Source organism: Bactrocera neohumeralis, chromosome 2, assembly GCF_024586455.1.
Source record: "Bactrocera neohumeralis isolate Rockhampton chromosome 2, APGP_CSIRO_Bneo_wtdbg2-racon-allhic-juicebox.fasta_v2, whole genome shotgun sequence".
In the NCBI taxonomy this organism is placed as follows: domain Eukaryota; kingdom Metazoa; phylum Arthropoda; class Insecta; order Diptera; family Tephritidae; genus Bactrocera; species Bactrocera neohumeralis.
In genome coordinates, this window is record NC_065919.1 from 24095405 (window position 1) to 24119064 (window position 23660).

At 41.1% G+C, this 23660-nt stretch overlaps 1 protein-coding gene across 6 annotated transcripts in view; it reads right to left on the minus strand.

Annotated features, from left to right (window-relative positions):
• Positions 1–23660, minus strand: part of LOC126751095 (lachesin) — a 180192-nt gene that overhangs the window by 51243 nt on the left and 105289 nt on the right. The gene's annotated exons all lie outside the window — the stretch shown is intronic.

The window sequence follows — 23660 nt, forward strand, 5'->3', positions numbered from 1 at the left end:
CTTCAGAGAGGTGCGCATTCACTCCGATAACCGAGCGATTATACTGGCTTTGAGCGAACTGATTCTGGGCTCAAAACCAATCAAGAAGCGCATGACTCGTTGGCAATAGCTTCAAGCTTTATCCATATTGGACTTGTAGAGATGCCCGATCTCACCGGAAGCGCCGGAAACTGCAGAGCCCCTAGTGATGGCAACATTTCCCCAATTTCATCCGATTGGAAGCGAATCGGTTTTACGATGACTTCTGCCGTTCAGATGATGTGGTGAATTTATTGAGGTCTTCCGAACTATTCGCTGTTGGTAAAGTCAATCTCACCGTAGTTGTAGGTGTTCTGTTTAGACTCTGTTCAAAAGGTTCACACGCGCTGCGACTAAATGTTTTGAAGGAAGGTGAGGTGGAATCATCTTGTCACTTTCTTTTCTATTCCTCGGCTTTTGTCAGACTAAGGTTTAAATATATCGATAGAGACCCTCGTAAAGAGATCTTTAAGTTAATGCGTATATTTAAAGCCCTTCCATTCAGATGGATGGCTTTTTTTGGATCTTCAAAGCCCTGTTTCCAATGAAGCCTTTCTCCATGGTACTTCTTAATGAGATCATCTACATGCTCGCGTAGAACCTTATATTATCTCCAGTGTAAATACGTCTAATAAAGATATACTCGATTTAAACCATGCGGAATATATTTTCTAGTGACACGAATGTCCATTCTTGTAGGCTTTTCTTTAGATCGTAGCACTTAAAAAGTTGTATTCGGTTTTTTGAAGTGGTTTCCGAGATTTTCTCATTACTTGGGGGAAAGGTTGTGGTCGGGATTGATGACTCGCGAAGAGCAGTTACAATGCTGACTTCTTCTTTCCTTTGCTGCGAAACAAGGACCACAGCAGCAAATTTCTTCTAAGTATCGTATTCTGGGATGTTTTCATAGAAACTATTCTTGCAGATGCTTGCGCAATGCGGAACTACTTCAGAGACAGTGCTGGTTTCATTCACATGATACTCCCATAAACTTACATCACAACTGGCCCACGATATCATGAGAGTGGCAATGAAAGACGATTTGATGGTAATTATTTTTATCAATCGTATCGAGAAAAAAGGTTTTATCATCGACGTCACTCTTTACGATATCATGAAAGATAATATTTATTTGCAATCGCCTTTATCATCGACGTACTCTTTAAGATTGCCCAGTTTTCACCCAGATAGTACACATAATTAATTCGGCCTTTTCCTGATATAATGGCAAAACTATTCTTAGAATACCTCACGCTCTCTTCTAAGCTCTGTTGTCACTGTCAAACGGTCGGCAGTAATTATTCCTATATGGTGTATGACGTCAAAGCACCCACATTTGATCCATCTAATGGGACGCCATATTCCGCTGCTCAATTACAAATATGTTACGTAATACAAATGCAAAAGCATTTGTGGACTTCATCAAAAGTGACAATAAACTTATTTTCTCGTTATCTAGTTAGACTTGACAGCGCTGCGTATTCACCTTGGTAATTCTAACGGCATTAAGCGCAACTTTGATAATTCGCCAGCGAGCACTTGGCGGAAGGAAATTCCAATGCAAATTAATTATAAGCTTTATGACACATTTCGAAACTTAAATTACTTTTCTTTCGCACTTCATAAGAAATTAGCCGCCAACAGATACGTTGTGTGTTTCGCCTTGTCGATTGGCGCAATGGGAAAATTTACTTTGAGAATTTAATAGACATATTTAAAATGTAAACAAATCTTTAAAGCCACCACAATATGCGCACACGTCCGAAGGAGTGAGAGAGAGTGGGTAAGGTGAGTGGCTGCCACCTGCTCTCACGTTTACTTTGTGTGTACGACGGCAATGACAGTCGGGAATGTGAGATGCCTATGTCTGGGGAGGGAATGTGTAAGTACATTAGTGATTGAATAAGCGGCGGGATCAGTTGTCTGTGGCATGCGGTGGAGTGTGTGAATGAGATTGTGGCGCTGGTTGCGGTGTTCGTGAAACGTTCGCTGAAGTCTTCGGCGCTTGTGGTGAGTCAGCCACGACTGCTTTTGATGCGGCCACGCCGCTGACGTTACGAATTGAGATGGAAGTTGGCTGTTGCTGCTTCTGAGTTTAATTAGCCTGCGGCTTGGCAACGACTCAATCGACTGCCGCAATGCCACAGCGTACCGCTCGCCTCTCGGCATTTTGCTCAGACGCAAAGGTACAAATAAGTTCAACAGCTGCTAGCAGCTAACTATGTAATTCGTGTATGTGGCGAGTGGTGTGTGTGGCGGTGCGAAGAAGTGAGTTCGAGTACAAGTATATTTGGGCCGTGGTCTAAAATAATTACGCAGCAAATTTTTATGCGCCAAAGTTGAGGCTATGCGGCCGTGAAGCCGTCTGTGAATTTTTCTTCTGCATTGTTTCGTGGCAGGTGGCAACCACTACCGTAACTTTCGCCTGCTTTAAGCGCCAACGTCCTCACCTCGTTGCAACTTCATATAATTTTGTTGTTTTACACGGGTATTAAGGTAAGACAGTAAGTTGTCTTAGTTCTTTATTTTCCATTTCTCCTTAGACGAGTGCACAAGTTAATAACTTTTTATTCAGCTGTGTTGGAAAATTTATTGGCCAAAGGTAAGTTTCACGTTTGAGATGTGGGCGTCGTTTAGCATCCGGCAGCATATCGCTTTGGCAAGCGCTTGCCCTTAAGCGATTGACCTCCTTATTAACTGCGCCAGTTTTAGGTTAGAGTTCGGTGATTAGTGTTGGCTTACCTTCTCCGGGAGGATAGTAGTGGTAGCGTCTAATGAATATGTGTAGACCTCCGGTGAAGGTATGATATTACACAACCTTTGTTGAGTTCAGCTAGAACTTCCGTTCTTAATTTATAAAAATGGTATCTTCCTGTTCCACGGCTTTACGGTCTAACTCGCTTCAATAGCCAATTTGCTAACAAAGTCGATTTGAAAGATGTTGATTTCCGCTCCAACATGCAGCGATAACAATCGGAGAGAGAATAAAGTTTATATTGAGAACAGTTGGTTTTTATTTAGAAGCGGAACAAAATCCACGAATCCGAGCATGAAATATTTCCTGTCATCAAATTAACAGTCGTCGCACTTGGAAAGAAAAACCAAACTCTACAAGTCCGGTATAATATCCCGTCCTGCGAACGATGAACTGTACGAGATATACGACGTCATTTACATAGTTCAGCGAATTAAGAGACATCTACGCGGCTAGATTTATGGTTTATAGATGACAACGGTGAAAGTACCGCAGTCGATGGAACGATGAACTCTACGAAATGTACGACGACATTGACATAGTTTAGCGAATTAAGAGACATCAGCTACGCTGGCTAGGTCATGTCGTCCGTATAGATGAAAGTCTTCAGCTTTGAAAGTACTCGAGGCAGTATTGGCCTTGAGTTGAATTCATAGTCGGTGACTGAACGAAATTGGTCCGGATTGTGAGTAACGTAGCAATATAAGCCTTAAAATAGGAAGCTTCTGAGATATAAGCCAGCGCATTTATAATATCTTAACTCTTTGTCTCTAATCTGTTGTCTAGAGATACTTTGTAGGTAAAAGCTGGATCTCATTTCGGAGGAAGGTGTATATAAGTTGTATATATAGGGTTTACTCCTTGTAGATTTTCCGAGAACCGGTTCCTTTTCAAACCAGACACGGTGTATATAGTTTTTATTGTATTACAACGATATATTCAAAATATATTTCGCAAGAAAGGATGTGTCGAGGTAATTGGAGTCAAAGCGAAACCTTCGTCTATTGCTCATATTTTAAAGTTCAAAAAATAATCGGGTGAAATCATCTAGTTCACTCAGCATTCAATTTAGTTAGTAAACTCTAATTGATCTCCTATTTTGCACTTTCCTGCTCCATTGTTTCTGGTACGCGAACCGAGTATATTTTTCCCGCTGAATTCAAGAATAGTTTCGCTATGTTTCGCGCTAAATTGGACAAGCGACCGAGAAACAGAGATCCATGATAAATTAAAGCCAACGTTTTCACTCATCTTCAGGGAAGAATGGACCAATTGGTTCTGTGAACGGTAATTCCTACATCGAAATCTATTTAGTCACCAACGAATTAAAGGGTGAAAGAGGAGGAAGACCGGGCTGCTTGTGCATTAATTAATACGTAGAAAGTAGCTTTAAACTAAATGACTATAATACGATTTTTCTAACTGAATTAGTGGGAATAACAGAAGGCACAAAGTGGGCTTCTGCTTTAATCAGCAAGTCCATAAACCTTATAGTGGACAGCCAAGCCGCAATAAAGGTTGTTTGAAGTAATGGACCCAAAGGAAGATCTCAGTGTTCCAAGACACAGGTAATGCAGGCCATATCACAAAGTTACTTTAGGTTAGTGATGGTAGTAGACAGATCAAAAAACTTCTACTTGGAGGCAGAAGGGAATATTATAGCGGTTATCACAGGGCACCTTCCCTCAAAATCCCACCTTCAGAAAATTGGAGTAGTTGATTCGGCGGAATGCAGAGTATGTGTGGAAGATGATGAAATTCATGTGGTTCTTCAAATTCAGGATAATCTCCAACTTTCCTAGACAAGCTACTCATCTACTGCGAAGCCGATTCGGGGCTCTACTGTAACTAGTAATGGCTACTCCTCAGATGTGGCGTATCCACTGATTGGCATCAAATTCTGCTTTAATTTGAGAAGTAAAGCAAAAAAATCTTAATACTAAATGCGCTCTGCTACAAAGATACTAAAGATCATAAGAGATGCGAGGCCGATTCTATCATTGACATCATTGGCATAGCACCTAATTCACGCCTCCTTGCGAGGTCGCAGGTGCTAAGCAGCATTCAAGCTGTGTGGATATAAAACGGGCAAATTGGCTGTGGAAATTTTCTAGGCATACACCCACACACACACGCATATATAAAGCAGGTGACTAATGACACCGTTGAAATTAAAGAAAATGCTGTGCGCAGGAAATGAGCAAAATGTAAAATGACAAGATGAAAGCGAAGATAAAAAATATTGCAACTAAATAACGAATTAACTTGCTCTTCTTTATCCACCATCTCTTCTGCCCACAGCCAATCCGGCTGATGGCAAACGGTGCAAATGCGATAGACTGATAACTTGATGCAAAGGACCGTTAGCTTAGCAGGTGTTGGTGGTCGTCTCTTCACACCGATGGTGCGAAATGTGGACGAAAATTAAGTCGGTTTTTTTGTGTGCGCTGAAATAGCAGTAAATATGACAATTAATCAAATTGTAGTCCCTTTTTTGGGCTGACACCTAATTTGACAAGATTTCGAAATGCATTTAATTGAATAATGGTTGCCAATTGACAAGCGGATGAACATGAAAATCGCGATTAATTCACGAAGTTTTTATGTTAAAATAAACGCTTATTATTGGGTATAAGCGAGCTTTTAGAGGTAGGAGGGTTTTGTTTTTACTAAAAAATCTTAAATTCAGAACAAAAAAAGATGAGGTGCAAATCTCGGTCAGTCTCGATAGCCGCTGTATCAATACCTGTAGTGTCAGTTTGAGCTTAACCTTATGTTCTGTAGAGATGGTAAGCAACGTCGGAGACCGTATAAAAAAACAGGTAAGGAAGGGCTAAGTTCGGGTGTCACCGAACATTTTATACTCTCGCATGATAAAGTGATAATCGAGATTTCATTATCCGTCATTTACATATTTTTTAAATACCGTATTTGTGTAAAGTTTTATTCCGCTATCATCATTGGTTCCTAATGTATGTATATATTATACAGAGAAAGCATCAGATGGAATTCAAAATAGCGTTATATTGGAAGAAGGCGTGGTTGTGAACCGATTTCACCCATATTTCATACATGTCATCAGGGTGTTAAGAAAATATATATATATATATATATATTTCATTGAAAGCGGTTGAGTATTTCCTGAGATATGGTAAGTGGGCGACGCCACGCCCATTTTCAATTAAAAAAAAAAAACTGGGTGCAGCTTCCTTCTGCCATTTCTTCCGTAAAATTTAGTGTTCTGACTTTTTTGTTAGTTAAGACACTTTATAAGTTTTCGGTTTTCGCCATTTTGTGGGCGTGGCAGTGGGCCGATTTTGCCCATCTTCGAACTTAACCTTCTTATGGAGCCAAGAAATACGTGTACCAAGTTTCATCATGATATCTCAATTTTTACTCAAGTTACAGCTTGCACGGACGGACGGACGGACGGACAGACAGACATCCGGATTTCAACTCTACTCGTCACCCTGATCACTTTGGTATATATAACCCTATATCTGACTCTTTTAGTTTTAGGACTCACAAACAACCGTTATGTGAACAAAACTATAATACTCTCCTTAGCAACTTTGTTGCGAGAGTATAAATATATATACATAAATGATCAGCATAATGAGCAGAGTCGACTTAGACATGTAGGTCTCTGCAACTGAAAAAGTTTTCTATACAAGCATTTGATTTTAATCAGTTCCATTTTTATGGCGGCTATGCGTTAAAAATGTCCGATATCGGCAGTTCTGATGTATATACAGGCAGAAACGGAGTTCTACGAAATTACTGGAGGGGAGTTCGTTATGTATCTGGTTCGGAAGCATGCGGACCTCACTGTATTTATGGTCAACCGTAGACATCAAAGGGCATCCCTTAATCGTTCGAAGTGAAGTATTTTGATACGTCTGCAGTTCTTCTGTGTTGCTGTACGTCAAGCCGACCATATCGGTGTAATGTAGTTTATGGCCGGCCGGTCTATTGCTTTGCTTATTGCCAACATCGTTTTTTCTTCTAATATGACTGTTTAAACTGACGTCGTGCAGTACCAAAAGATCTGTCCGAGTCGTTCGATACCAAACGAGGTTTCAGACAAGGCGACTCCCTTTCGTGTGACTTCTTCAACCTGTTGCTGGAGAAAATAATTCGAGCTTCAGAAGGTACCATAGAAGGTATAGAAGGAGGTATTCTATAAGAGTGTACAACTGCTGGCGTATTTGATATCATTGGCCTTAACAACCGGAGAAATAAATGGAGAAGGAAGCGAAGCAAACTCTATAAGTTACTCATTATTCCCGCGGAAGCATGGATGATGACAACAACTGATGAGTCGACGTTACAAGTACAAGAGTGAAAGGTTCTGCGGAAGATTTATGGTCCTTTGCGCATTGGCAGCGAGTTATACGACGTCATTGACATATTTCAGCGAATTAAGAGATAGCGGTTATGCCGGCTAGGTCTTGTCCGTATGGATGAAAACATTCCAGCTCTGAAAGTATTCGACGCAGTACCCACTGGGGGAAGTAGAGGAAGATGGAGATCTCCACTCCGTTGGAGAAGCCAGGTTGAGAAAGACCTGGCTGCATTTGGTATCGCGAATTGGAGCCAAATTACGAAAAGAAGCAACGACAGGCGCGCTGTTATTAACTCGGCTGTAACCGCATAAGCGGTGTCTACGCCAGTAAAGAAGACAAAGCAGAAGACTGTGGTATTAAAATCCAGTCTGTACTCCTTCGTCCAGTTAGAAATATGATCGCTGTGAATTTGGTGCGGTAAATTGTCATGTTTACATTCGGACACATATCATCGATTCCAATGACTGACATCAATATCGTACAATAATCAGCGTATGACGTGAAGGGAATTCCTTTTGGTGGTTTGAGTTTCGAAATATATAAGTTAAATGGTAATGGGGAGCGGTGGTGATGTCTTCCATGTGCAACCTTCTATTAAATTATTCTTAAATTAGAGTTTTTGTCGCGGAGTGAAGGGTTTCAGCTGAATAGATATCCTGACGCGCCCTCAACCAATCTACTCTACTTTTCTATTTCCAATGGTACCTATTATTTGATTACATTGTCATTAAAGATATTTCATAGTCAAACTAAATGAATAATATTTTTTGACTTTTTCATTTATTTTTTAACATTTTTTATTTTCATTAAGATCATGCAGCCATGTCTCTTCTTTGCTCAAGATGATTATGGCGGTGTCAGTGATTTTGACATATCCAGTAGACAATATGAGTTCAGTGAAGTGGAAATGTAGACATTTTTGTCGGTCGAAAGCGCAATTGCAGACATAGTAATCTTATTATGAAATCGTTGAAGGAGCGGGTGACAGGCTTGGGGACATAAAGACAAAAGAATATTGATGGAACGACCGTTAAGCGCTTACTGCGTGGTCATATTTGTTGAGAACTGTAAGGTGGAATGTTATGGGCACTAAAGTAAGGGCCACGACAATTCATAATGTGACATTTATTTTCGTTTAATGTCTGAGAATAGTAGCGGAGTTTAGTTAACCAATATTATTAAATAAATTTTCTAGTGCGAGTTATCACAGTTCTTAGTATAGTTTGATCTTAGCCAAAAGGCCGAGCAGCTACTTTTCATATAGCACCCTTGCACATAGCCGGCAGATGCATTGTTGCGAGGGTTGCTATCAGACTCCGGAAAAGTGGACACATCAAGTATCTCAAAGAGTGGCATTCCGAAATTCTCTCTCATTTCGACTGCATCCTTGGTCATCTTCTCCGCGCATGTATCTAAGAGAGATATATGGGTGGGGCGGAATCACTGGAGAAGAGGCGCAGTGAGCTTTTCCACGTATGGATCGGAACTCAAAAGGAAAGGTGGAGTAAGAGTCCTCTGTCGAGACCTCTCAATCAACTGTTTTTCCAGACTGCCAGACCACTGTAGTGTGTTTCAAGTACAAGTGGCCGCCATCAAAGCAGCAGCAAATATACGTCTCCGAAGTATGGTTTCTATTAGAGAGGCATGTATCCATTCAGCAGAGCAACTATGCAGGCTTGTACCTCGCCGACAATGAGCCCAAAACTAGTCAAGGCATCAAACTGCTTATCTTAGCAGAATCGACGGAAATCATAAAGTCGATGAGCTTGGAAGCATTGGTCAGCAACCAACACTTGCGCGGTTGTAAAGCATTCTGGAAATGCTAGGTCTTAGCATGGTTTACATCACCGCAATGATAGGTGCCCTAACTCAAAACTTTCCCATTGGCACTCACGTGACAAGCTAAAGATTTTGGAGTACGCAGCTTGTCAAAGTTTTTGGGAGGAAAATTTGGTGGAAATATCTACACACTTTGTCCTCACTGCCAAGCTTTCGCCAGATTAAGGTTGAAGCATCGAGGCTGCCATACTTTCTATGAACACAGCGATTTGGCTGGAGCAAATACTAACTGCCGCAATAAATTATTGCCTAGCTCTAGGCGCTTTGTAAATATGTGACAGTCTTTTCGATCCGTACATAGAAGTTCAGGGCATCACGGCAATCCAATTGGGATTTTTGTGGCCACACGAAAAATCAGCCTATTTACCTGACCTAACCTAACCTACCTCAGTTCATTATGACGTCGAAATATTACTTTATCGGTCCAGCCATTTTTGGAAGTGTGCTTGTGGAATCTATTTTTCGGTTTCTTGTTGAATTTAAATCCTTTACTCCTGGCTTGTTCTATAAGAAGCTCAGTATTCTAGCTAAATAAATCCAAATTTGATCAACTAATTAAAAAAAATGTTAACTTCGGCTGTAGCGTAAGCTATAATATCCTTTACAGGTGCATTTTCTCTAGTACAAAAAAAGAGTATAAAGAATCTTTGTCTTGGAAATAGTCTCTCAGTTTTAGAGATATCGAACTGAAATTTTGCACACGTTCTTTTCTCCCCAAGAAGCCGCTCATTTGTCAGAACCGCTGATATCGCTGCCATATATACGATCCGAAAAATAATTTAGTAACTGACAGATCAATCAAGTCAAGTGCTTGTATGAAAAGCATTTTTATTCAACGAGATTTCCTCATGAAACTTGGCTTGGATTATTGTCCTAGACTAGCCTATAATATAAAATCAGAAGAAATTTTGCTACTATGAGCAAAAAATAGTCAGACTTTGTTCATAATTTTAAAATTCCTAAGTTATTTTTCAACATTATGTCGTTCCTCTAAAAGTAATACGCCTTGAAACAATTGTTAAAGTCAATTTCCGGAATAGCCTTCAATGCGCAAGCGATTCACGTTTAGTGTCTTCATTAGATTGAAAATGGTTTCCCCGGAGCGGTCGTTTGAGTTTACTGAATAGCTGGCAGTTTCTCGGAGCTGAATCAGGCGTATACGGTAGTTGCGGCACGATATTGGTTGAAAACTTACCGAAAAAAAAGGAATCAATGCAACCGTGCATTATCGTGGTGAAAAAGCCAAGAGTTGTCGGCCCATAACTCCGGCTTCCTTCTACGAATAGCTTTGCACAAATGACGCATAAAACTCAAATAGTCTTCCTTCTTGACAGCTTAGCCGGCCGGAAGGAATTCGGAGTGCACCACACCTCGATAATCGGAGAAACCTGTCAACATAATCTTGATTTTTGACCAGCTTTGAAGTGGTTTATTTAAGTTTGGCTTATCTTTGCCACGATAGTCGGCCGATTGATCGCCTGTTTCTGGGTTGTAAGCATAGATTCAAGATCCATGGCCAATAATAATACTTTTCATCATATCTTGGTAGTCGGAGAGCATTGTTTCACAGACGTTAATATGATGCTTTTTTCGAAAAAATTGGTGATTTTGGCACAAATTGTGCTTTTATGTTCAAATGACTTTCCAAATGATTTTCACTAATCTTTCTGACATTCCAACGATGGCAGTAAGATCTCTGACTGTTAATCGTTGATTCTCAAGCAGCAATTCCTTTATTTTATTGACGTGTTGCTCATCAGTTGATGTTGATGACCGTCTTGGACTTGGTTCGTCGTCAACTCGTTCTCGACCCTCATAGAATTATTTGTACCAATCAAAAATACTTGCTCGCGACAAACAAATATCATCGAAGGCCTTTTCCAACATTCTGAACGTTTCGGCACCAGAAATTTTGTTTAGCACACTAAATTTAATGAAACTTCTTTATTGACTAAATTCACTCATCATCAAAATCGCCGAATGCATTTTGTGTACTTCAGAAAGACAAGCGTATACTAAACACTAATGACTATTTTGATGTGACATTTGGCGCAGTTGTCACTGACAGTTATATCAACTTGGCTAAAGAATATTTGAACGAATGGGTTTCCACGCAAAATCTAAATTCAAAAGTCTTACTATTTTTTGCCCACAGTAGTATTTTGTAGGCTCTTTCCAAAAAAAAAAACAAAAATATGAGAAAAATTAAAAATATTTTTTTCAAAAATAAAATAAATAAATAGAAACCATAGAAAAATTAATTAATATTAAAGCCTACGAATCAAATATAATAAAACAAATGCAAAAGCGATCAAGGTTATTAAAATAAAACCAAATAAATTGAAATGAAATGTAAAGAAGTACACTTTACTGCGCATACATGGATTCAAATAGCAAAAACAAAAGGGAAAAATACTTTTTATCTCTACAAGTGTGTATATGTAAAAGTGTGCGTAAATAAAATAATATTTCGAAATGTACAAATGCAGATGTTGAGATAGTAAGTTAGATTATGTTCGCTTTCGAAAGCAGACATATGGGCTTGGAATGCTTCACTGCTCGCAAAATTCTATAAAACTACCATACACTGCCAATATTCCTGTGTGTACGTACATTTGCATGTATTTATATATGTTTGCATATACTTTTGGTTCAGAGCAAATCTTTTTCGTAGTGCATTTTATGCACAATATTTGTATAGACAAAGTTGAAAGCCCTTAAGCTATGCAAGTTTTAGCTGGGCAATATTAAATTAAAGTAGAAGAGGGACAAACATCCTTATCTACTAGCATGAAGCTAAGGGAAACACAGAAGATACGAATCTGCCGACACTTACATGTGTACATTTGTTGGCTACCAACAAGCTTTCGAGCATTTCCGCTTTAATTTAAAGCTTTGCTAAAAAAAGTAGTCTACAGCACCTACAAGCGAGTCCCTACTTTGCATTTGTGGTTGGCGCGAAGAGGAAGCGAGTTCTGTAGATGTGCCTATACTTTGAAGAGCTCTTATGGATGTGGATAGGTGCGGGCAACTTTAATAGACAAATGAAGCGACCACGCTAAGCTTACCACAAATTTAAGTCATATAATATACAAAAGTGTATATAGACTCTCTTCCTTAGTTAGGTAGTCTGGTAACGTTCTATTATACTAAGGATTTTTCCCACAGTATATAAAGGATTTTTCAATAAGACCGCTACAAAAACTTTTTTCTTTTGCATGGCCACCACGGGTATGCTTGCAGAAGTCCAGACGCTGAACCCAATTTACGACGGTTTTCAAGCATAAATTGGCATACTGCTGCAATTTCACATTCGACATTCGTACGAAATTCATCAGTCGTCGCTGGTTTGTTGACACAGACCATAGACTTGACGTAGTCCCACAAGAAATAACGACATAGACATAAGTCTAACGGCGTCAAATCGTGCGACCAAGGCGGCCAATTGACTGGGCCATTTCGTGAGATAACAAGTTCACCAAACTTGGTTTTCAATAAATCGATTGTCAGATTCGCTGTGTGGCTTGTGTGCGCCGTCCTGTGGGAACCACATATTGTCCAAGTCCATATCATCCAATTCGGACAAGAAATATTCGGTTATCATTGTGCGGTAGCGATTTCCATTCACAGTAACTTGCCAGTCTTGAGCATCGCGAAAGAAGTACGGCCCAACGACAGCGCCGGCCCATAAACCGCACCAAACCTTAACTTTTTCGGGATGCAATAGTGACACATGGAGTACGAGTGGATTGCTACCTGAGCAATAACGCATATTTTTCTTCTTGATGAAGGCATTCAGCCAGAAGTGAGCCTCATCGCTGAAGATGATTTTTCGATGAACTCAGCACAATTCACGAATATACGACGATTCTGCTGGTCAAGCAGCTTCAGTTTTTGGTTCAAATTGATCTTGTAAAGATGTAGGCCAAGTTGTTTTCGCAAAATTCACCATAACGCCGTCACAGATATACCCAGCGCATGAGAACGACGTGTGAGAGACTGATTTGGATCTTCCTCAATTGATGTGCTAGCGGCAACAATATTTTCGACGCTACGGGCACTTCTTTGTCTCAATGGGCCGGGAACATTTTGTACTGTGCCTGTGGATTCAAATTTTTCACTTGACGCTCAATTTTGATCTGATAGACGATCTTGGACGTAGCGCTCTTAAAGACGTCCAATCTCCGAATTTTGGTATAAATTTTAATCATTTTGATTCGTTGTAGGATCGTATATATTTCCATGATGAAATGGCAAACCTTACTGAAGATTAATGTCAAAAGATCGGGAAAAAATATGGCGTCTTTTGCTGTCCCTATCGGTTTACTTTTGTAGTGTCCTTATTGAAAAATCCATTAGCTAACTCACAAAGTCTCTGAATGTGGTTTAAGTATTGACCCGGCCTTAAGCAATTTAACCTTAGTTTATGTTAACTCGTCGGGTTGATCCAAAATCTATGAATCTGTTTAGACAGATATTCGTTCTTTGTGTTAGTCAAAAACTACTGGAACCTCATTGATTGGCGAAGCGTTTTAAACTATGCTATTACGATAGGTTCACAAAAGCTGTGTCTACCAAAATATTTCAATTTCACTCTGTTAAAACTCGGAAAATAGGTGATAAAATGACAAGATAACTCCATCTCGCTTTCCATACAGCTTCTACTGTGAACTTATTAGACTGTGTCCAGTCAGAACATTTACCATTGCGGCCAGATTGATTTTGCTAAGAACAAGTAGTTCGTAGGAGCTCTAACCGTTCAACTTAAGCCAGAAGGATTTCGCGGTAATACAAGTTTTGGTTGTTGATTAGCGCTTGCAGAGCGCACTGGAGCCTCATAGGTCATTGGAATGCAAGAGGAAATCGGAAAACGGACTCGCTTCCATTTGGATGAAATTGAGTATGCGTGGAATTCGACTTATGATGAAGTTGATAGTTCGAATTCGTAGAAGCTCGTTCTCTTTCAAAATAGTTAACTCATAAAGACTTTGGGTTTAAGTCGGTTGTTCCAAGTTGAAATCTCCTTCCCTTTCTTCTTCAGATTTCTGTATTTCGGGTGCTGTTGGTGTAGAGACGAGTAAAAATGCTTACGTATATTACATAATGGCATGTTAAGTGTATTTATATTTAATCCGAGCAAACACACACACACCGACACGTTCGTATAAATACAGTGCCAAATCGCAAATACTCAAACAGTTCTGTGCTGCTGCAGCCTGAAATCGCAGTTGAATTTTTTAAGAGGTCAAACTTCGTGCAAGCTCTGCCACGCAGCGCTCTTGCGTCACTGCTGGCGACTGCGTGACGTGGAACGTCGAAATGTAGGTGGGCGGCGCGGCAATACAGCAGCCATTCAGCAATAAACAGGAGCTCGTTAGGTGCATATGACAACAACGACAACAAGTAAAATATTATAAAAAAATAGGAAATTGTGCAACAACAATAACAACTTGCATGAGCTAAAGCGTTCTGTGTGTGGGTTTGTGGCAGCTGGTGGGGAGCGCTTAGGCAGCCTGTGGCGTTTGAAGTGCTTTTCCTTGTAATATAAAAGTGCGCGCATACCCACACACACACATACATACATATATTCATGCACACATACATATGCGCGTATGAATTACTGTAAATCTTACGCCGAGATTCGCCATAGAAAGCCATGAGCGGGCGGCTGGCGGCGGCAAATTGAGTGCTGTTGCTTAAAGTTGCCTATGCCAAAGCAACAATAACAAAAACCATGTTTTTGAAACAAAAAACTTTCACTGGCAAAGTTGCAGAAAAAAGAAATTGAAAAAATAACCGTAAAAACGAACTACAATAAATAGCAATCAAGCCATTATAGGCTAAAAGCGCCAATAGTTGGATAAAAATAACTGTAACAAAACATAAAACAAACGAATGGCGTAAAACAGGAGCGAAAAAGCGGCCGCGCAACAAAGTAGGGGCCAAATGGTGGAGGCAAATTCCTTTAGTTTTAAAAAACTATGCGCCCACAAAAAACACACTCACCGACTTAAATACAAACACACACAAAGCCTCACATATGCACTTGTGTATCCTTTTGTGCCTGTGTGCGGTCCTTGTTCAGCAGCGGGCATATAATTGACGCATATTTGTGCGCTTTCAGCCGCAACAAAAAACATAAAAAAAACAACAAAAAAAAATTTGAAAAAGAATATTGTAAAATGGCTAATGGCAAACATGTGGCTAAAGTACACGCTATAAAAATCCGAAACAAGCGGAAAATAGCAAATAAAAGCGTCGGTCCGAAGCGCAAAAATTCGAGCAAGAAGCTGGATTAAAAATTATTATTTATTGTGCGCACATAAAATCGCAAAAATTGCCAAGTAAGGTGGCGTTGCATGCGAGCCGAACTGGATATTTTACACTCAATAACTTTTGGCCAAGGGGTTTTCTAGCTGCTCATCCTTATAGCAATCTTCTTCTTCTTTAGAGGCGTAGATCGCGGTTACAGCCGAGTTAGCAACACCGCGGCATTCGTTCTTCCTCTTCGCTACTTGGCGCCAATTGGAGATTCCAAGTGTAACCAGGTCCTTCTCCAGCTGATCTCTCCTACGTAGTGGAGCTCTTCCTTTTCCTCTGTTTCCCCCGGCGGGTACTCCGTCGAATATTTTCAGAGCTGGAGTGTTTTCATCCATTCCAACGACATGACCTAGCCAGGCGCTATCTCTTAATTCAGTAAACTATGTCAATGGCGACGTATATCTCGCACAGCTCATTGTTCCATCGAATGCCATATTCGCCGTTGGCAATGCGCAAAGGAGCATAAATCTTCCGCAGAACCTTTCTATCGAAATCTCGTAATGTCAACTCATCAGATGTTCTCATCGTCCATGGCTCTGCACCATATTGCAGGACGGGATAATGAGTAGTTTATAGAGTTTGGTCTTTGTTCGTGGAGAGGGGACTTAACTGTTCAATTGCCTACTCAGTTAACAGTAGAACCTGCCGGCAAGAGTTATTTGGCTTTGGATTTCGATGCTGGCATTGTTGTAGCTGTCAAAACTGGTTCCAAGATAGACGAAATTATTTACGACTTCGAAGTTATGATTGCCAACAGTTGAGCTTAGTCGCGAGTGGGACGACTGTTTGTTTAATGACAAGAGATATTTCGTCTTGCCTTCGTTCACTACTAGACTGGAGAAAGCAGAACCACGCCGTTAGTTAGTAACTCTTATAGAAGATTGTACCTGCTCGAATAAGCTCTACAACTCAAAATATCCTCTCCAGCTGTAGGTTGAAGAAGTCATACGATAGAGAGTCGTCTTGTCTGAAAACTTGTTCGGTATCGCACGGTTCGGAGAGGTTCTTCCCGATCCTGACGGAGCTTTGAGTATTGCTCAACGTCAGTTTACATCGACGTATTAGTTTTGCGGGGATACCAAGTTAAGACATTGCGGCTCCTTTTCGTGCTGTTAAAAGCAGCTTTAAAATCGGCGAAGAGGTGGTGTGTGTCGATCCTCTTTTCATGGGTCTTTGGGCGCATAGTGAATATCTGATCCGTTGTTGTTTCTAGTCCTAAAGCCACACTGATAAAGTCCAATCAATTTGTTGACGGTGGTTTCATACAATACGCTCGATAGAACCTTATATGCAATGTTGAGGAGGCTTATCGCACGGTAGTTGGCGCAAATTGTGGATTCTCTCTTTTTGTAGATTGGACAGAGCACACTTAAATTCCAATGGTCGGGCATGGTCTCGTCTGACCATATTCTACAAAAAAGCTGATGCATGCTCCTTTGTAAGTCTGATATTTTGAAATTATAATTTTGAAATATTTTCGCCATACTCCTTTCTAGTCGTCTGTGTCGACTAGAAAATGCGTGTGACCGTTTGTAATATCGCGGCCTCAAGCTGCCTTTGGGCTGCTTGAATCATGACGATGCAGGCAGGCGTCATTCAGCGAAAGCTGGGGTCCGTTCATCCTCTTATGGTGAATTGCTAATGAGGTACCGGGCGGTAGGCATAAAACGTCAGAGATATAGATCTCCGAAGTCAAAACTCTGTATAGAAACCAACGAAGAGATGAAGCGGCCTGGGGCCCAAACGTCGCTGGGAGACGAGAGTGTCGAGGAGGGAAAGTGCTGTGAGCTTTATAGGAAAAAAATGAAAAAGAGCTTCAGCGCTCTACTTAGAAAGTGAGAGAGGGTTACAACTCTGGCAACAAGAGAGTGACTCGAAAGAAGCCAAACAAGCCACGAAAGAAGCATAGCAAGAAACTGAAGGCTAAATGGCGATACAAAGCGGCGGTTGGGATATATGACTGACTCGAGAACAGGTGTTTTACTATTATACATTCCACTCTGAGACCATTTTAATCAAGTTAAAACACGCGGCATATCAGAATATAAGTCAAAATGTCGTTATAAGGATAGTAGGCGTGGTTTTCAATAATAACCAACCCAGTGCAGAATTTTAGTCTTCTAATCATACTAATAGACAACCTCTACCGTATAAAGCCTACATTCAGACGAACAACCACGAGGGCTGTCTAATTAATTTCGCCTAGTCAATCGGAAAATTTGGCGGCATGACGACATGTTTACATCCTACTACAAGTATTTGCTATATGACTAAGGTTATAATATTCTTGTGTTGCACACTGTTTCCGGGTATAAAAACATTTGGAAGAAAAAATTCCGAATATATTCGCAAATATATTTGGCATTTATATATTAAACCCCTCAAACAGCTGCGGCGCCTATTAGCATCAAAGAAAAAGCCATATTGTATATCAATTGTGAGCAATACCACAGCACCATAGCTTTGAAAAAACTGAAATTGGCTAAAGTACTGTGGGTTTTGGTGGATGTAATCTGGATAAAAATTGTTAAACATAAAGAAAGAGTTATGCTTTCTGACCGTTTCTTTTACTTACTCACTCTCCTTCTACTATTCTCTTTCTCTCTATCTCATAAAGAGTACCATTACATAGTCCAGGAGAAGTAGTCATCCTTTAGGTTGTCTCAGCTTGACGCGAATGTCAACAGACTCTGTGGTGATACTTCTTCTAGTGTCTCACACCTTGGCCGCAAATACTTAAAGTGAAGCCTTGCCAATGCGAGACAAGCGCAAAAGTGATGTCTTCTCGATATGTCAGCCTCAATCGGCAGGCGTGTGCCTCCACCGGACTGTCACCAATGAGTATTGAAATCATGCTTCTACAGTCTCCTTTATTGAGTGCGAGTATGAACTTTGCATATTTCTGAACTACCGTTTTGAACATAACTTTGGCAACTTTGCAACCAGGAAGATCGCGTTTTGATTTTTCTTGCCATGTTCCCGTCCTCATCGTCGTATAGACAATGCATGGGTTTTCCATGGGTCTTCCAAGAAATGTGGAAGAGAGAGCAAAGAAGGTCTTACCTGGATTACCTTGTACCGGTTCTGAGCAGCAATTGGGAAATGGTCGGGTCTATCACCGAAAGTAATCCTCTGGCTCTACGACACCATAGTCAAACACATTATCTACCAAGGGCTCTTTGTGTGGAGGTGGGCCTTAGAAAAGACTATACTTGTCAACAGCATGTGCGGTGCCTTAAAGTTCACTGCAACCGCACACTTATACCATTTTGCCTATAGGGCCTTTAGATATCGCTGATAGTGTTTGGTTTTCGCATTGTTAGCAGACTTAGAGAATATGGGCTTCTAAATGAACACCTGTCTGTACATTCCGAAAAGTCACACGCTTTGACTTTATGCCGCATATTTTGGATCACGGAGTCACCGAACTAAATTCTGGCGTATTTTTATCTGCCCACATATCAGTGATGGAGTTGTGGGCAAGTAGAAGCCGTTGAATAACAGCGACAGTGAACTTCTTTACGGATGGATTAAAGCTTGGTGGTAAGGTTGGTTGAAGTGTTTATTGTCAGGAGCTCCCTATCAACTTCAGTTTCAGAACTCCTGACTATTGAGCTTGAACTCACCAGCCATGCTTTCAAGGCTGCTATGTTTAACCTAGTTATCAATGGCAGCGAGTCACTTTGTGTTAAGACTGGTATTGGTGCCAGACCGCAGCAAATCGCAGGCAACTGTAAAAATGATGTGCTGGCAAGTAGTACGGGAACGGTTCGAGGCTGGATAGCTGGGCTTCGCGGAAACTTGGCCAGCACCAGGGCTACCAACGGTTCTTCTGCTGAAACCAGACCCTTTTGGCTCAAGATCAATCGTAAGCGATCCAGTGAGCTCTTTATCGCCGGTTTGCTAATAGGCCATTGCGTTATCGACGTTAATGCTTTGTGGTTGAAAATCTCAACCGACGTCAGATGCAGAAGTTGTATGGAAAAAGACAAGTGGAATCATTTCAGCCGTATCTTCTTGAGCTCACACTTTCAGATGCTCCCCCTAACTGGTGGGAATAGAAATTAAATGCCTTGGCAAATTTTTACTGGCCACAAGGCGCTTTACTGATTTCTCACCTAACTCTTAATTTGAGTTATTGGAGTATGAAGTTTTCAAGTGTTTGGACCCTAAAGCGGCTTTCAAGAGAAAAAAATATCACTTACGTCGTAGTTAACAGCTGAGAAGAGTCTTATAGAGAGTCTAAGAGTCTTAGCATCCGCCTTTATTTGAAATTCGATTCAACTCGGTTGTTACAGCATGATGTAACGGCTTACTTTAGAGCTTCTTCATGCACATTTCATTTCATTTTGGACCACTGTGCGTCTGTGGAATGGGTAAGTGACTCGGCTAACTGATGGTTCTGCTGTTTGTTTGTCGTGGTGGCAATGACATTTGCAATAGTGTTGGTGACATATACATAGCTGTTGGCCGTTTCACTATGACAGCTGGTCGCTTGTACAAGCTGCGCGTTGGAGTACCAATATTTTGGGCGTCACTCACCAACACAAACACACATATGCACATACTAACAAACGCTTAAGCACCAAAAGAAACCAATATGTATGTGTGTGTGTGTTGCGCTGCCGCATGCCAGCACTATTTGCGATATTTCTGCGACTTGATTGATTTATCAAAAACAATTGTGTGGCACACAGCAGCCACGACAACAACAACAACAACACTAACACTGTCAAATACCTGCAGCTTTGCTATATAAACTCATAAGTAATCTATATGTTTGCTCATAGCGACCCGCATAGCTGAACGTAGGCTGCCACATGCCAACTCGCTACATGCCACACTCACCGTGCTCTTGCCCCCACGTACGCCAAATTCCGGCGCGTACGTGTTTGTGATTGCAAAAAGCACCCCGAAAAATTTTCCAAGTAATAAATCAATTTTCCACATCAACGCCAAAAACTACGGCGACAGCACAGTGGCACCGCGCACACAACAACAACAATAACAATAACGCCAACATTAAATGGCTACAATAACGAATAGCGGCAAATAAGCGCAGCTAAGCGCTTGGGCGTTCGGGCGACTGTGCAAACATGCTGGCAACACCTGAAATGGCGCAAATTAAAGCCATTAAATCGCAAAACAAAAAAAAAAAAGCGACGATAACACAAACAAAAAATGTAAAAACAATAAAAAGTTATTCGAAATGAAAATGGTTGAAACAAATAGCTCGGAGTCGGTCGGCAGCAGCCGTCGCAGTGGCCAAGCTTTATTTATCGCCAAGGCATAGTGCACGGGGCTCCGTCTGTATATAAATTTGTGACAGTATATGTGTATATACTTATATGTATGTGTGCGTATTTATGTTTGAGTTAAACGTTTTTCCCCTTCACTCGACCGCTGCGGCATATTTATGCGAGAAAGCGCTATGAAAACAAACAGTCGCTTACGGCCAGGCACAGCCGCGGCGCAGCAACAACACACAAACACTCGCTCAAACCCACTCACTCGCCTAAACGAAAGTCCAACAATCAAGTGATTTCAAATGAACCTCCAATTTTTTTTTTTTTTTTGATTTGCTAACCCAAAAACTCAGCCAAATAGCTGGAAAAGCGGCGCTTTCCATCGCTATGGTGAGCTAGCCAGCCGCAGCTTCGTTAGTATATGTGTGTGTGTGTGTGCATGTTTCAGGGCGTCGTGGCACAGGCGGTGCGCGTGAGCTCGTACGCATAAACAACAATAGTAATAATAAATAGGTTTTGATTTTTTGCTTGCCGTAAATCCCTTCTTCTTCCCCCAGCTTACTTGTTTTTCTATGGGCAAGCCATCGTGGGTCGGTAGGCGGCGCGTGTTTTCGCCGAAATGCGCATAAAGCAATGCTCATAAAAATCAGCAAAACAAGCAATAACGCGCACTTGGGCTTTGCCTTACTGATTTTCAACACTTCCCCCCACCGCCGGGCGTCACATTTTATTTGCGGCGTTTCTTTAAGTCACCGTTTGGCGCATGTGGCATGTTCCGGGAGCTATATGGAGCTTTAGTAATTGAAACTTAGTTTTCATCGAGTATTTATTTGTTTAGTACTGTTAATAAAGCATAACGGTGCACTGCAGATTGGTAATTTTTCCAATAAACTTTCGTAAGAGCGTAAAAAAGAGGATCGACACCCGCCACCTCTTCGTCGATTTCAAAGCGGATTTTGACAGCACGAAAAGGAGCTGTGTTTATGCCGTTGAGCAATACCAAGAGCTCCGTCAGGATCGGGAAGGACCTCTCCGAGCCGACGACTCTCTATCTCTGAGAGTGTACAGCTGCTGACGTACGCCGATGATATTGATATCATTGGTCTCAACATCCATCTATTAGTTCTGCTTTCCACAGACTGGATAAGGAAGCGAAGCTAATGGGTATGGTAGTAAACGAGGGCAAGACAAAATATCTCCTGTCATCAAACAAACAGTCGTCGCACTCGCGACTAGGCACTCACGTCACTGTTAACAGTCATAACTTCGAAGTCGTAGATAATTTTGTCTATTTTGGAACCAGTATTAACACCAACAACAATGTCAGCCTCGAAATCCAACGCAGCATAACTTTTGCCAAATATTGCTACTTCGGATTGAGTAGGCAATTGAGAAGTAAAGCTCTCTCTCGCTGAACAAAAACCAAAGTCTATAAGTTACTCATTATTCCCGTCTTACTACATGGTGCAGAGGCATGAACGATGACAACATCTGATTAGTCGACGTTACGAGTTTTCGAGAGAAAGGTTCTGCGGAAGATTTATGGTCCTTTGCGCACTGGCAACGGCGAATATGGCATTCGATGGAACAATGAGCTGTATGAGATATACAACGACATTGACATAGTTCAGCGAATTAAGAGACAGGGGCTACGCTGGCTAGGTCATGTCGTCCGAATGGATGAAAACGTTCTAGATCTAAAAGTATTCGACGAAAAGCCCGCCAATGGAAGCAAAGGGAGAGGAAGACCTCCACTCTATTGGAGAGATCAGATGAAGAAGAACTTGGTTGCATTTGGTATCTCGAATTGGCGCCAAATTGCGGAAAAAGAAACGACGATTGGCGCGCAGTTGTAAACTCGGCTATAACTGCGTAAGCGGTGTCTACGCGATTAAAGAAATAGAAGAAAAGAAGGTGAAGAAAAGAAGAAGAAGAGCGTAAAATTGAAGTTCTGAATGAGCGTCTGTAAGCGGCTATACTGACTTTAAACGCGCTTTCTGCGCGATCGAAACTAGTCAAGGATAAGACTTTTCCATATTAGATCGCGTAGTATGGGTGCCCGGTCACAGTAGAATCGCCGTCTAATATATAGAGCTCTATCGAGCTTGGCAGGCGTGGTGCAACAACCATAGCTTGGCGACTGCGATATCGTTCTGTCGCCGAAGTAACCGTAAGCGGGCCTTTGAACTATTTGCTCTTAGCAAAGTCAATCTCAGCAATTGTAGATGTTATGACTGGATACTGTTCAATAGTTACACACGCGGAATAACTAAATATCTTGATTGACTTACAAAGCTGTATGGAGGAAGGCGTGGATTCATCTTCTCAATTTCTACTCTATTGCCCGACTTTTGCCGGACTGCGATTAAATCATGTTGATAAACACACATTTGGAGAACCTGATTGGGAGGCGGTTAATATCAGTCTTGCTAAATCTTATAGTAAACTCAAAATTCTTTTTTTTCCCTTTTCTTTAGTTGAACAAGTTTTAATATCTGCTTTTCACGCGTCAAAAGCTCTGAAATAAAAACTTTTTGGATCTGCAAAGTTGATTATATAGACTTTTGAAGGTAAAGGGTTATTTTTGAACGAGAGCTCTAAATTGTTAATACTGGGGAGTCGCAAGCCGTAGGATGTTGATTGAGGTTGCTCTTTGTACTGAACAATGTTTGCAAGAACTTATTCTAGAATGTGAGCTCTAAGCATTAAGGTTAAACTGCTTGGTCGAAGAGACTGACGATTTGAGTCGTCTTCTTCCCACTCCGACTCTTCCCTTTTGGCTTCTTCATTGTGTTTGGCAGTAGCGCTAGCACTAGCAGCTGGAGCAGAGGCAACAGCAGCAATAAATTTGCCGGGTTCCTTTCTGAACTTCTTACGCTTGATTGAAATACACTTCGGTAGCAGGGGCTATAGGCGTTAGGTTCTTAAAATCTGTGTGTTTCGACTCCACATTAGTTCGATAACCAATCTTTAATGATACAGGAAGACATTGGGAAGTCGCCTACCAAAGAATGTCGGTTGAGGTTGCTCTTTGAACTAAACAAGGCTTGCAATGCTTATCGTTGAATTGTTTAGTCGAAGAGACCGAAACTCATATTGTAGTCTTCTTCCGACTCAGACTCTTCTCTTTTTCTT